The sequence below is a fragment of the Scyliorhinus canicula genome, chromosome 11 (genome assembly GCF_902713615.1).
Source record: "Scyliorhinus canicula chromosome 11, sScyCan1.1, whole genome shotgun sequence".
In the NCBI taxonomy this organism is placed as follows: domain Eukaryota; kingdom Metazoa; phylum Chordata; class Chondrichthyes; order Carcharhiniformes; family Scyliorhinidae; genus Scyliorhinus; species Scyliorhinus canicula.
Window position 1 is genome coordinate 20,538,042 of NC_052156.1, and position 16,199 is coordinate 20,554,240.

The window sequence follows — 16,199 nt, forward strand, 5'->3', positions numbered from 1 at the left end:
TGGTTAAAGCACAAGTTCAGATGAATTGCATTGGAAGGATGGAAGATTGGGGGAGAACGCTGGATGGGACAATTTCCCATTCTCTATTTACTCCCATAGATAGACTGAATGACCTTTCCGTCAGACATCCCAAACCTCTCCACTTGATGGGAGTCTCACATTGGCCCATATAGACTAATATTAATAATCACTTGTCACAGATAGGCTTCAATGAACTTACTGGAAAAGCCCCTAGTCGCCACATTCTGGCACCTGTTCGGGGAGGCCGCTACGGGAATTGAACCCACGCAGCTGGCCTGCCTTGGTCTGCTTTAAAAGCCAGCAGTTTAGCCCAGTGTACTAAACCAGCCCCTGACAGGATGTGGAGATGCCGGCGTTGGACTGGGGTGAGCACAGCAAGAAGTCTTACAACACCAGGTTATAGTCCAACATGTTTGTTTCAAACACTAGCTTTCGGAGCACTGCTCCTTCCTCAGGTGAATTCAGGTGCTCCGAAAGCCAGTGTTTGAAACAAACATGTTGGACTTTAACCTGGTGTTGTAAGACTTCTTACGGAGCCCCTGACAGGAAAGCCTGACTTGAATAACAAAATAGTGGAGTAACTGCCATCTGTTGGAGACTACAAGAATGGGGAAGGCAGGACACTTCCAATGACAGTAAAAATACGAACAAAGCTAGAGGCATAGGCAGCCACTTGTCCATCTCCCCACGTCTTTCTCTTTCCTCTGCCTCTCCAACTTTCTCTCTCTCTCCTCCTTTAAAACTTACTTCTTCGACCAAGCTTTGAATCGCTAATATCCCCTTCTGTCGTTCGGTGTCAAATTCCATTTGACAGTGTTCCTGTTAAGTGCCTCGGGATCTTTTACTCTAAAAGGTGCCGTGTCAAGTTGTTGTGGAATGTCTCTCCCTGCCTGCACAGTTCAGTGTTTAAACTTTCATCCCTTTGCGTGCTTTTCCCCTAAAGACCCAGTGGCGACTACAAACAAAAGATGCAAACTTTAAGCAGCATATGTCTTGTGCAGAGTGAGTTTGGAGAAGGGCAGTTGTTTACTATTCTGGCACTGTCTGGTCTGTACTGTATCGTAAGGAAGAGCTCTGCTTGCCCTGGGGAAATGCTACAAGAGCACTTAGTGCTACGACAGTGTAAATATACTAATAACTAAAAATCACATTTCAGCGTTTGATCCATTTATTTTTGCCCCAACTTGTATGAACTTGATGTAACCTAATAAATTCCCTTTGTTCTGAATCTTACTCCACCTGTCAGGCATTATAAAGAGCTGGCTCCACACAGAGGGTAACTTTTTTCCAAAACCATTTGCCTCGAGGTTTTTCTTTGAGTCTTCAAACAAAGGGATAATACAGGCTTGAATAGTTTCAGCAAGTAAGTGTCACATAACATCTTGTGTTTGTGCAACACCTGCATTGTGGTAATTCAATGAAATCGCACTGTCAGCCATTTGTTGGCAAACACGATTATTTTTCTTTTGAAGATATTCAATTGGTGAATAGGCTCCTTGATGATACATGAAAACCGCACTCCCCTTCTTCCCTGTCCGAAATTCAAACCATCTTCAGTCTAATTAAAGGCTTCACTAACCCAGTAGCCAGGGAGATTGCAAGATCGTGGCAACTACTCAAGTGGTTACCAAGGTGATTGGTACTATCAAAGCAGCCCAGATTAAAGGCCATCTTTATCATTCACATTGGAGCTCCTCACAAGAGGAAACATCATACCCAAATATGCCAGCATCAGAAGCGAGAGTTCTTCCCCCTTTGTCTTTCAGTGTCAGGCTCACTGCTTTAAGGCTATAGACGGTGTATTCCATGCAGCTACAGCTCGTTCTTCATTTCCACATCACCCAGTGAGGGAGCGAGCACAATAGGCCACTCATAATTGCAGGAACAGTTGGGTGAAACATTTTGTGGCTCAATTAATTATACACATGATGAATTGTATGACTCAGCACACACCGAGGCAAGGGATATAAACTTGGTGCAATGGAGCATTTTCTATTTCAGGCACCCGATATTCAGAATGGTGTCCTCCCAGAAAAGGATTGCACGATGAGGTGCAATCTAAAAGTCCCTCCATTCTGCCTCAAGGACTGAAGGAACAGTATGGACAATGAGATAAGTCATGGGGGAGTGGGTTCAGGGAGTGCTTGGATTGGATTGGTTTATTGTCACGTGTATCGAGATACAATGAAAAGTATTTTTCTGTGAGCAGCTCAACAGATCATTAAGTACATGGGAAGTAAAGAAAATAAAAAGAAAATACATAATAGGGCAACACAAGGTACACAATGTAAATACATAGACACCGGCATCGGGTGAAGCATACAGGGGTGTAGTGTTAATGAGGTCAGTCCATAAGAGGGCCGTTTAGGAGTCTGGTAACAACAGGGAAGAAGCTGTTTTTGAGTCTGTTCGTGCGGGTTCTCAGACTTTTGTATCTCCTGCCTGATGGAAGAAGTTGGAAGAGTGAGTAAGCCGCGAGGGAGCGGATATGGACAGCGTTCCACATGGAAAATCTGGATTTTCCTTGTAGGGATCATAAGAAATAGGAACAGGGGTAGGTTGTTTGGCCCCTTGAGCTGCTCCGCCATTCAATAGGATCATGGCTGATCCAACGTTCCTCATGTCCACTTTCCTCTCCTTTCTTCGTTACCCTGGATTCCCTTACTGATCAAGAATCTCTCTACCTCAAGCCTTAAATATGCACGAGGACTCTGACCCCACAGCTCTCTGTGACAAGGAGTTCCAAAGACTCTCAACCCTCGGAGAAGAAATTCCTCATCTCAGTCTTAAATTGGCACCCCTTTATTCTGAGAATATGCCCTTTGGTTCTTGCTTCTCCCATGTTGGGAAGCATCCCCATAGCATTTACTCTGTCAAGCCCCTTAAGAATACAATATGTTTGAATGAGATCCCCTCTCATTCTTTTAAATTCCAATGAGCAGAGTCCCAACCTCCACACCGGGAATCATCCCACTGAACCGCCTCAATCTCCTTCAATTAAATAATCTCTTTCCTTAAATAAGGGACCAAAACTGCTCACAGTACTCCAGATGTGGTCGCAGCAGTATCTTATATAGTTGCAGCAAGACTTCCCTAATCTTATATTCCAACCCCCTTGAAATGAAGACCAACATTCCATTAGCCTTCCTGATTGCTCCCAAGTTTCAAAAATTTCAGATTCAAAAACAGCTTCTTCCCCACTGTTACCAGACTCCTAAACGACCCTCTTATGGACTGACCTCATTAACACTACACCCCTGTATCCTTCAGCCGATGCCGGTGTTATGTAGTTACATCGTGTTGCCCTATTATGTATTTTCTTTTATTTCCTTTTCTTTTCATGTATTTAATGATCTGTTGAGCTGCTCGCAGAAAAATACTTTTCACTGTACCTCTGTACATGTGACAATAAACAAATCCAATCCAATCCACCTGTGTGCTAGCTATCTGTGTTCCATGCACAAGTGCCACCCAAGTGCCTTTGAAACTTTCTGCAGTTTTTCATCATTTCTTTTGATCTTCCTTCCAAAACGAACCTCACATCTTCCCACACTACAATCCATTCACCAACGTTTTGCCCACTGTCACCGTCTCCGAGCAAACTGTTTGAATCCTTTTCACAACTTGCCTTTCCATCAATTTCTCCTCCCGATCCGATGAGATATTTGGGAGTGGTGGTGGTGGTGGTGGTGGGGGGGCTCCACGTATCTTCCTGCTGGGTTCACGTGGTAGGGAAGACAGAATGGGTCACCTTTTAAATTGAACCCAGACCCCAATGATAATCTGCATTTTTAAAAGGGTGACTAGCCAGCTCTGACTGCCCTGGACAACTGGTTAAAATGGAAGACTGCAGGAACGCAATGAACGGAAAGTCTCAGGCAATTTCTGCTGTGTGGGCTTGTTACAATTACCCTCGAATAAGAATGGCAACCTCAGACGTACATCCCTAATTGTTGCGGTGTCAGGGCAGCACGGTGGCCTAGTGGTCAGCACAACCGCCTCACGGCGCTGAGGTCCCAGGTTCGATCCCGGCTCTGGGTCACTGTCCGTGTGGAGTTTGCACATTCTCCCCGTGTCTGCGTGGGTTTCGCCCCCACAACCCAAAAATGTGCAGAGTAGGTGGATTGGCCACGCTAAATTGCCCCTTAATTGGAAAAAATAATTGGGTAATCTAAATTTATAAAAAAAAAATAAAAAATTGTTGCAGTGTGAATGGTTGTTCCAATTCCTTCAGGTGCCAACCTGTAGCTTCTCGAGAGTTAGACTGCAAACACTGCTGTGCTAATGGGCAGTCGAGACCTCCTCCAAGAGAAGCAGAATTAGGCTGAGCTAAACATGGGGCTCTTCCTTGTCCGATTTTAAAAGCTCAACAAGCTAGAATGAGGACATCAGGTAAAAATTCCAATAAATCAATCTCTCTTTCGGCAGAATCAGTGGCAGTAACTGATTGCTGGAAATACAATGGAGGCCTTCACTCACAACAAGATGGGGTTCCACAGGTTTCCCCAAGCTTCCAGTTAGTACAGTGCACCAGTGGCCATGCTTCATGTTTGAGCCAAGCCAGGGAGCATCAGCAGGTTTCAACATGGGAAAAACCACAGCGGTTTTCACACCCCACATTCACACAGGCTGGAGTAGCTGGATAGCCTTCAGGGTTAGGGGAGCCTTCTTGATTCTTCCTCTCTCTCACCCAGTCTCATAGCCCTCAAATCTGGGGCGGCTTGGTGGCGCAGTGGGTAGCACTGCTGCCTCAGGGAGCCGGGAACCCGGGTTCGATCCTGGCCCCAGGTCACTTGTCTATGTGGAGTTTGCACATTCTCCCTGTGCCTGCGTGGGTTTCGCCCCCACAACCCAAAGATGTGCAGGGTAGGTGGATTGGCCATGCTAAATTACCCCTTAATGGGGAAAAAAAAGGATTGGGTACTCTAAATTTAAATGGATGCAATCTTCCTGACACAGCAGAAAATATTTTAAGGTCAACATATTCAATTGGCCAGTCAGTCCCTGAAGCACCACACCAATAGATTTAGGAGAGGTTAACTTCAAACAGCCCATTGGAAGCAATTCATTTTGTTTTAAAATTGAAAATGGCTATGTTGAATTATTTATAAAGATCTCGGAACTATTTGTTATGTGGCTATACATGCCAGGGTGCCAGATTTATCTGCTACTGTGTCATCATGTGCTGAGTAACAAATGTACCAGTCTGCAAGCCACACAGAGAGCAGCAAGAATTACACTCAACAAAGCTCCAACATTTTGAGTCAAACTTATTGTTATTTCTAAATTATGGGAACCAGAAGAATTAACAAGATAATGAACCCGGTGATGAAATAAACCAAAAAGGACCTTTGAGAGGATAAGTTTTTTCCCCTTCTTTTGGAAGCATGCAGGGAAGAAATTGAGAGAGAGTGCACTCAATCTGCCAATCTACCAATATCCTTGCTCCAGAGTTGGTCGCATCAGTTGCCTTCAGTCACTTGCTGGGAGGGACTCAACCAAACATGTTGAGATGAATGGCCTGATCATAATGTCATGTGAGAGTACCTTTAAGAAATGAGTGTTTAAGAAATGGGTATTATCAGTGATGTCAGAGTGTGGGTGGAGCTGGGCTGTCTGTCAGCTTTTTACTTTCGTTTTAGGCTGTTTGCTGCAGGGTGTGTTTTAGTTTCGTTTTCAGTGTTGGAGCTGAAGCCAGACAGAACAGGTGTACTGCTGTTCTCTCTGCCATCAAAAGACTCTCTCTTGATCATTTGTTGAATTCAGAATTATAAATAGTAGTGAATGTAAACCTAATGTGCTTCTGGTAAAAGGTGTTTTAAGTTGTATGGATGTTAAAAGGAAAGCTTAAAGAATTACTTAGTGTTGTATTATTTGGGGGTTGTATTTGAATTAATGGTTGCTAAGATGTTCACTGTACGTTTTAAAAAGGTGAACTTGAGTTCATAGAATAAACATTGCTTTAAAAAATATTTTTCCATTTCTGCTGTACCGCACCTGTAGAGTGGGCCGTGTGCTCCCCATACCACAATGCTGAGACCCAGGATATTCACAATGTATATTAATAATTTAAATGAGGGAACTAAATGTAATCCCTCCAAATTTGCAGATGACACATAATCTCATAGAAACCTATTAAATTCTAACAGGGTTAGACAGGGCAGATGCAGGAAGAGTGTTCCCGATGGTAGGGGTGTCCAGAATCAGGGGTCACAGTCTCAGGAAATGGTGTAGACTACTTAGGAGAGAGATGAGCAGAAATTCCTTCACCCAGAGAGTGGTCAGCCTTGGAATTCATTAGCACAGAAATAGTTGAGGCCAAAACATTGTATGTTTTCAAGAAGCAGTTAGATGTAGCACTTGGGGCAATGGGATCAAAGGATGTAGGGGGAAGGCAGGAACAGGCTACTGAGTGGGATGATCAGCCATCGTCGTAATGAATGAAGGAGCAGGCCAGAAGGGCCGAATGGCCTCCCCTGCTCCTATTTTCTATATTTCTAGGCAGCGGGATCATCTGATCCCTCTGCTGTCAGTGGGATTTCCAATGGAACCCACCCCACTCCACCATTGTGTGGCCGGAAAATATCGGCAAACATTTACCGATGAACAAGTTATTTCCAGGGAGCTTAGCGATCACAATATTGCAAATACCCTTCTAACCCGCCCATAATTCCTGCTCCACAATCCCCTCCCAGAAATAACGGCAAAGAAGCCACAGATATAGGGGAGTTAAGGACAATCTTCTTTTATTTGTTCATGGAACAAGGGTGTCGCTGGCTGGCCTGTCCGTCCCTAACTGCCCTTGAACTGAGTTGCCCCGTGATATTGTCACTGGACTGATAATCCAGACGGATAATGCTCTGGGGACCCGGGTTCAAATCCTACCATGGCAGAAGTTTAATTTGAATTCAAAATAAATCTAGAATTAGAAATGTAATGATGACCATGAAATCATTGTCGATTGTAGTAAAAACCCATCTGGTTCACTCACGTCCTTCAGGATAGGAAATTGACCATCCTTACCTGGTCTGGCTGACTACAGATCCACGTGAGGAAGAGAATGCAAAATGTTTACATACAGAATGTCAATGATTATTTGCATTTCTGGATATTAAATGCAGCCAGACAGGTTGTACCAACCTAAATGTAAACCTGTCACATTCATAGAAACACCAAACATGACGCACGAGGAGGCCATGTGGCTGTTCTAGCCATCAAAATTCCCAGCCTATTCCCATTTTCCAGTTCTTGATCCTGGGTAAGTGCCAGTGCTTCACTGATACCTTTTTTTTCAGGAAGTCATCTGAGCTACACAGTGGAATCTTGTATATGCAATAGTCACAGCGCAGATGCACGGAATCATCTCCACCCTGGCGTTCTGAACTTTACCCCATATGACCATTTAAGTGGACATAGAAGATTGTATGACATTCGCCAAAGCACTACCAGGGGATTTCTCCCAGTGGCCGGAACAACATTCATCCTTCAAACAAAGCAACCAAAAACAATTTAGCTGATTATTTCTCACATTTGTGGCTTGTGGGATTTGAGTTCAGCCAGGCAAAAACTTTTTTCTGCTGGAGAAGAATCAAATGTTCTTAAATGGCCGCAAGTCAGCATTATCTACAGCTTCAGAGAAACTATAATGTGGCTGGTGTGTGCATTGATCCAATAGGGAATACACTTCTCCAGAGTGTCCCATACACAGTGACTGTGTGCTGGGGTCTTTCAGCAGATCTGCACTGATGGGAAGATGATCAATGTTACTTGACTAGGAATCCATGTGCCCAGGCTGGGGTCACAGGTTCAAATCACACCGCAACAGCCAAGGGAGTCAAATTCAATTAAAGACCAGGAAACTATCATCGATGTTATAAAAAAACGCATCTGATTCACTGATGTCCATTAAGTGAAGGAAATCTGCCATCCTTACCCAGCCTGTCCTACATGCGGGTCCCGACCCTCACGAATGTGGCTGACTCTCCAAAATGGCCGAGCAAGCAAGTCAGGTCAAGGGCAATTAGAAATGGGCAATAAACGCTGACCTCGTCAGCCATGCCCACATCCCATGAAAAGAGTAAATAATTAGGAGTTGCCCCTGATGAGGTCTGGCAGAGTTATTGCGAGCTGTTTGAGGAGACAGTATAATGGCTCTTGCTTCATGAGGATGCTTGGTGGGTGTCTTGGATGTCAGTGTGTCCAGCACCTGCTGTGATTTCAGGATGCCAACCGTGCCCAACGCCAACCTGTTTGCAGTGTGTGCTGTTGTACAAATGTAGAGTCTGCCAGGCTTTTGTGCCGGTCTCACAGCTTCTAAAACCTGGACCATTCCTGTACTGCCTTTAACGTGCTCACGTGCTCCACCGCCAAATAACGATCCAGGATGATCATGTGAAGGTGAGCAAAGAGCAGTGGGTTCCAGAGGGAAGGCGTCAAAGGAGGAGAGGGAAGAGATGAGGCAGACAAGTTTAGAGTCACGATGAAACAATACGGAGGACACATACGAAGCCAGACTTGGTGAAATAGAGAGCATATATATCATCTAAAATTGTCCTTGGGTGCGGACAACATTCTATGACCAACATTTATCGTCCACCCCCAACGTCCCGAGAAGATAGTGGTGAGCCATCTTGAACCTCTGCAGTCTGTGAGATGTAGGTACAGCCATAGTGCTGTTAGAGAGGGAGCTCCAGGATTTTTGATCCAGTGATGCTTCTTCCAAGGCTAGAACCATTTTCTTCAGTCTCTGCCATAAATTCTGCTCCCCAGCCACCAACTCGATCTCCCTCCCTGGCCACCAGCTCAGGCTGACCCAGACTGATCATAGCCCCAGTGTCACATCTGACCCAGAGAAGAGCTGTCAGTAATATCTGAACTAGCGCCACGATTGCCTATTTCCACTTCCTAACTTTTCCCCGCTCTGCTGGGCCTCCGCTCTACTGCTGCGGAAACTCTAATTCTTGCCTTTGTTACTCCAGACTGGACTATTCTAATGCACTCATGGACAGCCTCCTCTCCGCATAGACTTGAGGTCATCCAGATTCAGATGCTCGTGGGCCAACTCTCAACAAATGCCACCCATCCATCGCTCCTGTACTTGCTGACATACACTGGCTCCCAGTTAAGCCATGCCTCAACTTTACAATTCCCATCCTTGATTTCCAACTCCACCATGCCCTGGTCCCTCCCTCTCTCTCTCTCTGTGACTTCCATTAGACCTCTAACCCTCCGCGATATCTATGCTCCCCTAATTCTGGCCTGCTGAACATCCCCAATTGTAATTGTCCCACTATTGGTGGCTTTGCTTGTATCTGCCTCGGTCCCAAGTTCTGGCACCCCCTCCTCAAATCCCTCCACTTTCCTGTCCTCCTTTAAGGCACTCTTTAAAACCTACTTCTACGGCCAATTTACTCTACTATCTGCTCAGGTGGCTCGGTGCCACTTTTGTTTTATCATGTGTCTGTGAATCGTCTTTGGAAGTTTTAAAACATTAAAGGGACTACATAAATAAGAGTTCTTGCTGTTGGGGTTTACAACACAGAACAAGCTCGGAGGCCAGAAAACTATCCGAATGGAGTGGAATGTGGGAGTGACAGTGGCTGCTTTTTATTTCTTGCTGTGTTCCTATTTTCTGCTCAAATAAAAATATTCTTCCAACCTCTCAAATTAACCCTCGCCCCATGTGTAACTCGAGATTACTTCCAAACTAAGCTACGTGACTAGGACAACAACGCATTTAAACAGCACCCATTAATGCAGTAAAACAGTTGAAAGCCAACAGCAAAAGGCAAATTAAGGGCAGCACGGTGGCACAGTGGTTAGCACTGCTGCCTCATAGCTCCAGGGGCCCAGGCTCATTGCCCGCCTCGGGTGACATTTGCTGAATAAAGGGAAACCCTCTTACCATTTGTCTCTTCCAGATTTCCATACGGGTGCATCACCCCTGCACTGCCGGCTCCGTCATTTGTGCTGTCCTGACCCACACAGACCTGTAACCAACAACAAGACGGAACTGATGAGCACTTCTGGTGGGAGCTCACGTATCAAATCAGGGAGCTTTTCTTCTCCATCAGATGTTGACGGATCCACATTTTTGATCCGATTCATGCCAATTAAACACGTCTCTGCATTTTTTAATTGCAAACTAATGAAATGCCCGAAAGACACAGGACAGGTTGTGCAACTCAATAAGGAGATTGAATCCAAGTCTCGGGGGGGGGGGGGGGGGGGGGGGGGGGGGGGGGGGGGGGGGGGCTCAAACAATCACCCTGCTGAACTGGTTAACAGTGAGACGGTGTCCCACTCACCAATGGCAAACGGTAAAGGAGGACCTTGGCACGGTGCAATGGTAATTGAATCCAAGGCAAAAGGACCTCAATGTGTTTGGTAACACAACCCAGCGGGGGTCCTGACATTTAAATTCCCATTTATTTATTTCCTCTCCGAGAGGGTTGATTTATTTCTCGAGTAAGAGTCCGTTGGCAGTTCACTTTTCTCTGGTACCATGGGCACAAAAGGGGCGGAGCCATTTAGGGGTCCACTGACTCCGGCGGGGCCGCAAGATGGTGGTCGAGCAGCCTCTTGGGCCACCACTGCCTTTCTGTAGCAATTCTGACATAGCCGAGTGGCTTGGCTAGGCCATTTCAAGTGGGCAGCCAAGAGTCAACCACATTTCTGTGGGTCAAAACTTGCGTGCAGGTCAGATCAAGTAAGGATTTTAGATTGCCCTCACCCAAAGGACAGAAGAGAACCAGATTGTTTTTAAAAAAACAATTGAGGATAGTTTCACAGCCACCAGCTTTCAATTCATAGATTTATCACAGAATTTACAGTGCAGAAGGAGGCCATTCGGCCCATCAAGTCTGCACCGGCTCTTGGAAAGAGCACCCTACCCAAGGTCACCACCTCCACCCTATCCCCATAACCCAGTAACCCCACCCAACACTAAGGGCAATTTTGAACACTAAGGGCAACTTAGCATGGCCAATCCACCTAACCCGCACATCTTTGGACTGTGGGAGGAAACTGGAGCACCCGGAGGAAGCCCACGCACACACGGGGAGATTGTGCAGACCCCGCACAGACAGTTACCCAAGCTGGAATCGAACCTGGGACCCTGGAGCTGTGAAGCAATTGTGCTACCGTGCTGCCCTGGATATATTAATTATAATTTAAATTCAGTCGGTTCTCATGGTAGGATTTGAACCTCTGTATTTCTATTCCAGTGACGTTGCCACCACATCATTGTACTCATGTGCTTTGAGAGTAAGCCTCAAGAGTTCCATCCAATCTTTCAATTTGGAGTGCAAGGTGGGGTAACCCTAGCCCTCGCGCAATGCTCCTGCACTCAATTTCAGAAAGGGAACTGGACGGCAATCGGGGCAGGGAACGCCTGCCGCTTTTCCCAGCCCTAGCGCAAGGGCACCACTTTATCACCCTCCACTGAATATGTACTGTTCAGCAGACACACGGGATTAAAGTGCACCCTGCACGTCTTACAGTGATAAACTCAACCAACTGGAAAGAATGGAACTCGCAACCATTGTTTTGAGAGTTCAGAGGGTTTAAATTACAGCAGATTGTAAGTGGAAGGGACAGCTGAGGGAGTGAATGAGTTAAACATTTCAGAGCCGGTGACTAACCTTGGTCAGACCATGTGCAAATGATCTCATGTGATGATGTTTGTACCAGACAGTGCAGAGGTGTGAGGAATTAGAAGTTCACACTTATGTCTTGAGTATCCATTGTCTCATGAGGCGAGTTCAGTATTTGGTGCCTCCGGTTTTTAAGTCATTCACAGGATGTGGGTGTGGCTGGCAATGCCAGCATTTGTTGCCCATCCCTAATTGCCCGATAGTGAACTGCATTCTCTAACCACCAGAGTCCTCATTGCGGGTTTGGTACACCGAGCAGCTGAGCCATTCCCGAGGGTAATTAAGAGTACCCACGTTGTTGTGGGTCAGGAATCACATATGGGCCAGACCGAATAAGGACGGCAGATTTCCTTTCCTTAAGGACCCGAGCGAAGCAAGTGGGTTTTCTCGACAATGCAGTGGCTTCACAGTCACCATTAGGTTTTTAAAATGGGCAGCGTTTTTATTTTTATTAATTGAATTTAAGTTCCCCAGCCGCCCAGGTGGGATTGTATTCCGTGTCTTCAGATAATTCATCAGTCCAGGCCTCTGGATTACTCACCCAGTAATGTAATCGTTTAGGGCCATTTGGACCCCACTGGTCCCAGTGGAACAAGCACCAACTTCAGTCCCACATGTAACCGGCCACCTGTTTGCCATGGTGCACAGGTGTGTCCCGCGGGGTGACATTACAGAATCGCATAAATGGAGAAGCATTTGGCCTGTGCCCACTGGGGAGCGAGTCTCCATATGGAGCAGGAACAGTGATTGTTTTAATGGCGGCATCTCTGTGGCTGGGAGCTTGTCTATTTCCGTATCTCAGTGAGGCAAAGCTATCTCAACATGTACCTTAAGCACGAGTGTGGGGAGGGAGCGAGCTTTAACTTTAAACACGGGAGAACACAAACTGACAGCTAACACTGGACAGAGGGAGTGCAAGCTGGCATGAAGAAAAACGGTTCACTACGAAGAACTTTTTTTTTGTGAAGTTAAAGCTAATAAAGTTAACCACTAACTGAAAGAAGGCATTTATGCCAATTCAACACCACCCCACAACCCCCAAACAAAAAACATCAATTGAGCTTCAGCGATTCTCCTGTGTGATTGAACTGTACAAAAAACTAAAATCCCTGACTTACTGGACTTTATATCATTAAACAAACAAGAGGCTCCTTATTGATCATTCAACAGACAGTCATTGAGTTGAATAGCAAAAATAAATAGGAGCCTGATAGCCTGAATCTAGAAGTCAGTGGGTGATGCACACAGCTGACCAAATATTTGTGGAAACCTTGGACTTTACAGCCGCCCACCAGATTTGGCACAGTTTGGCCCAAAGCTGGTTTTTATTCACACACCGGACTTCTTGTACATTCATTCTCAGCAAGAGCAGTGTGTGCTGTTTTGTAAAGAACCCTGAAACAGAGCCGCAATTCATCTTCTGGGAGGGAGCAGCGAGAACGATTAAGAAAATGCTGGTTTTGTACAACAGGAGCTCCCCAGCCTCTCAAAGCTGAAAAATGCCATCCACTGGATCATTGGGACCACATCACATTTAACCTTTTTACGCAAGTCAAAACCAAACCAGGCCTCACTCGGCATTCAAGTCACGACTCCCAAGGCTAAAAGGGGTAAAAATTGAAAATCTTCATATTACCTCAAGTAAGAGATGATGGCACAGGAGTGTTTAAGACAATAGATTAGATAGGATAGACAGAAGAAAAGTAATTGCTCTCGTGAGGGAGTCCAGTATGTGGGGGAATAAACCTTCCAGAGCTGGGCTGTCCAGGGACGATGTCAGGTCGCGCTCCTTACAAAAATGCATTGAAAATCCAAAACTCTCAGAACGGATTCAAAAGCAGCTTCTTCCCCACTGTTACCAGACTCCGGAATGGACTGAGCTGCTCTCTTCACACATCTTTTCTACTGAGTAGTACTCCTATATGCTTCACCCGATGCCGGCGTCTTTGTATTTACATTGCGCATTTATGTTTGACCTATGCTGTTTTTTCATAGAACATAGAACAGTACAGCACAGAACAGGCCCTTCGGCTCTCGATGTTGTGCCGAGCAATGATGTATGGAATGATCTGCCTGGACTGCACACCGAGCAATATTTTTCACTGTATGTGACAATAAACAAATCCATCCATCAAATGGAGTCGAAATGAATTGAAAATTTCAAAGCAGAGTTTGAAAGATATTTTCTTCTCCTCGAATGATCTTCCCGAAGGCAGGTCCCACCCACAACGCCCCCACCTCCACCATGGAAAGGGCAAAAAGACAAACCCCCCCCCACAACTTTGGCTGCTACAACCGGTCGGCCGGACTTATCCCAAAGGATGTCGCAGACCCAAGTTGGGGAGCCCGAACACCGTCAGTCTGTGCCGTTCATGTCTCCCTGGTCTGAACGGGTGCTAACACTATGTATCGGCTTTGCCCTATTCCTATTTAGGGTGCCTGTCTGTTGGGCTCTCTGTGGTTTCTGTGGCGCGTTGCACTCTCGTGCAAAGTGTCCTAACTGACCACAGTTATAACACTCCTGTGATTTGGGCTGGGGTGAGCTGCTCCTACTCTCATTTATCCATGCGGGGTTCTGGTGCGCTTTAACTGTATGCATATCTGCATCTGCCTGCTCTTCCTCGGGTTTCTTAAAATTGGTCTTGTTCTGAACAGATTGCTCCCAAGCGCGGGATAACCTTTTCAAAACCCATTTCTCATTGTGGGCCTCATCTGAGGGGTCATAATTCGCACAAGCTCTCTGTCCTGGCTCTGTTGCATGAGAGATCAAGATTCAAGTCCATTTTGCCATGTTATCTGGGGACAAATGGGCGCGGGCTAATTCTCCAAAAACTGCAGTGAAATGAATCCACAAGCATCCAGCAAATGCTGTGGGGTGCTCTGTCTTCTTTTGCCTGCATCTATTCAGGCCTTCTACCGGGTCTCCTCTGTTATAGCCGATCGCATCAAGGATCGCTGTGTGCATCTCTGCTAGGGTACCTCCTCCTACATTCTGTGGGTCGGGAAGGGCTGCTACGACTGAAGGATCGAGGCTCAAAACTGTGAGCTTTACCTGCTCTCTCTCGTCCAGGCCGTACATGGTGGCCTGCTGTTTAACCTTCATGAAGAATTGGTGGGGGTCTGAAGTGGGGGGGGAACGGTTTGATTTTCTCGCACGCGTCCCGTAATTGGGTCACGGTTAAGGGGGTTGTATACAGGAAATCCGTGTCTCCTTCTGTTGCGGCTCTGCGGTGGGTGGTTACCAGATTCATGGGGGTGTGTGTTGCCTGTTCAGTGGGGGGTTGGGGTGCTCTCTTTTTCTGGGGCTTCTCCTGCGCACATGCTCCATGTACGTATCTATGGGCTGTTTCGTTTAATTCCTGACAATCGGGCCGTTTTCCTGATCTAATTGGGGTCTGAATGTGCTCTGAAAGCCATTTTGAACTGAAAGCAGGGATTGCAATTCTGCTATTTGCTTCCGGCACTTTGCGTGGTCTACGGAGCTCTGCCTTTGTTCCGTTGTGGAAGCATGGAGTGCTCGTAGGGCTGCTTTTAAATTATTGCACTGTTTCTGCAATGCCTCTACCTGTTGTTCTGTTTCTTGTCTTCCCAAGACCGCACGTTGTGTGTCCTGGTAGGCCTCATCATACTGGGTCTGGAAGCTGCTTAAGTGCGCCAGACAAGACTGGTGTGCCCTCTTGGCATCATCCATCTCGGTCTTTTGCTAACTTCCCTCTTAACCCGCTGTTCTCTCTCTCTCTATCTCCCTCACATCGACCTTACTCGTTCTATCTCTCTCCTCTTACTCTCTATGGAGCGTCCCAACGACCTTCTCTGTGCCTCGCAATTGTGCCAGATAGGACACGATTGCCATCTCTGTCCGGTTCTCCCACCAAGTATGTCCTATACTCCCGGGACCTGTTTCTTCATTCGTGCAAAATTCGCTCCAAAGGGGCCATCCTTTCCCTTTGAGGTACTTCCTTATTTCATCTTCCCAAACGGGACACTGTCCTACTCTGCTGGACGCTGCGACCTCGAATTCCTGTGGGTTCATAAGGCGTTCCATTGCCTTCATTGCCATTTTTCCTATATCTGGGTTCTCTATTAAATTTGGAACAGGGGGTGATAAAGCGGTGATGTAACCACGGGTACGACTTACGCTAATTTCCGGCCTACAAAACTCCCGACAGTTTTACGCAACAAAATCGCTCAGATTTACCTTATATCCCTGTTAGTACGCATGCATTAACACACTTCCGAATTCTGGAGGATTGATCAGTACTGCTTAAACTCTTGTGGTTCTTCTGTTTCCAATTGGATTTCTAATTCAAATTTTGGGTTCTCTCGGAGTGGGTGGGGCCACTTCTAAGTCGAGTCCCGTCAGATGTCGCCAGTAAATGTTGCTCGTTATGCTTTCCCTTAATTTGCTCTGTTTTAATTACCTTTGCTCAAGAGTCGCCAGGTATCTTTCTGATACCATCACAAGGTTCAAAACCGAATACTGATCAATGACTCGATACACCAGTTAGTAAGTTTGAAATCAAT

General features: G+C 46.1%; 1 protein-coding gene across 3 annotated transcripts in view; it reads right to left on the reverse strand.

Annotated features, from left to right (window-relative positions):
- Positions 1–16,199, reverse strand: part of plxnb1b (plexin b1b) — a 272,332-nt gene that overhangs the window by 120,079 nt on the left and 136,054 nt on the right. The window contains exon 2 of one of the 3 annotated variants that reach the window (XM_038812456.1): positions 9,926–10,010. The exons of the other annotated variants lie outside the window; for them this stretch is intronic. The gene's annotated coding sequence lies outside the window, so the exon portion shown is untranslated. The remainder of the gene's footprint in view (positions 1–9,925; positions 10,011–16,199) is intronic. 3 annotated transcript variants of the gene reach the window in all.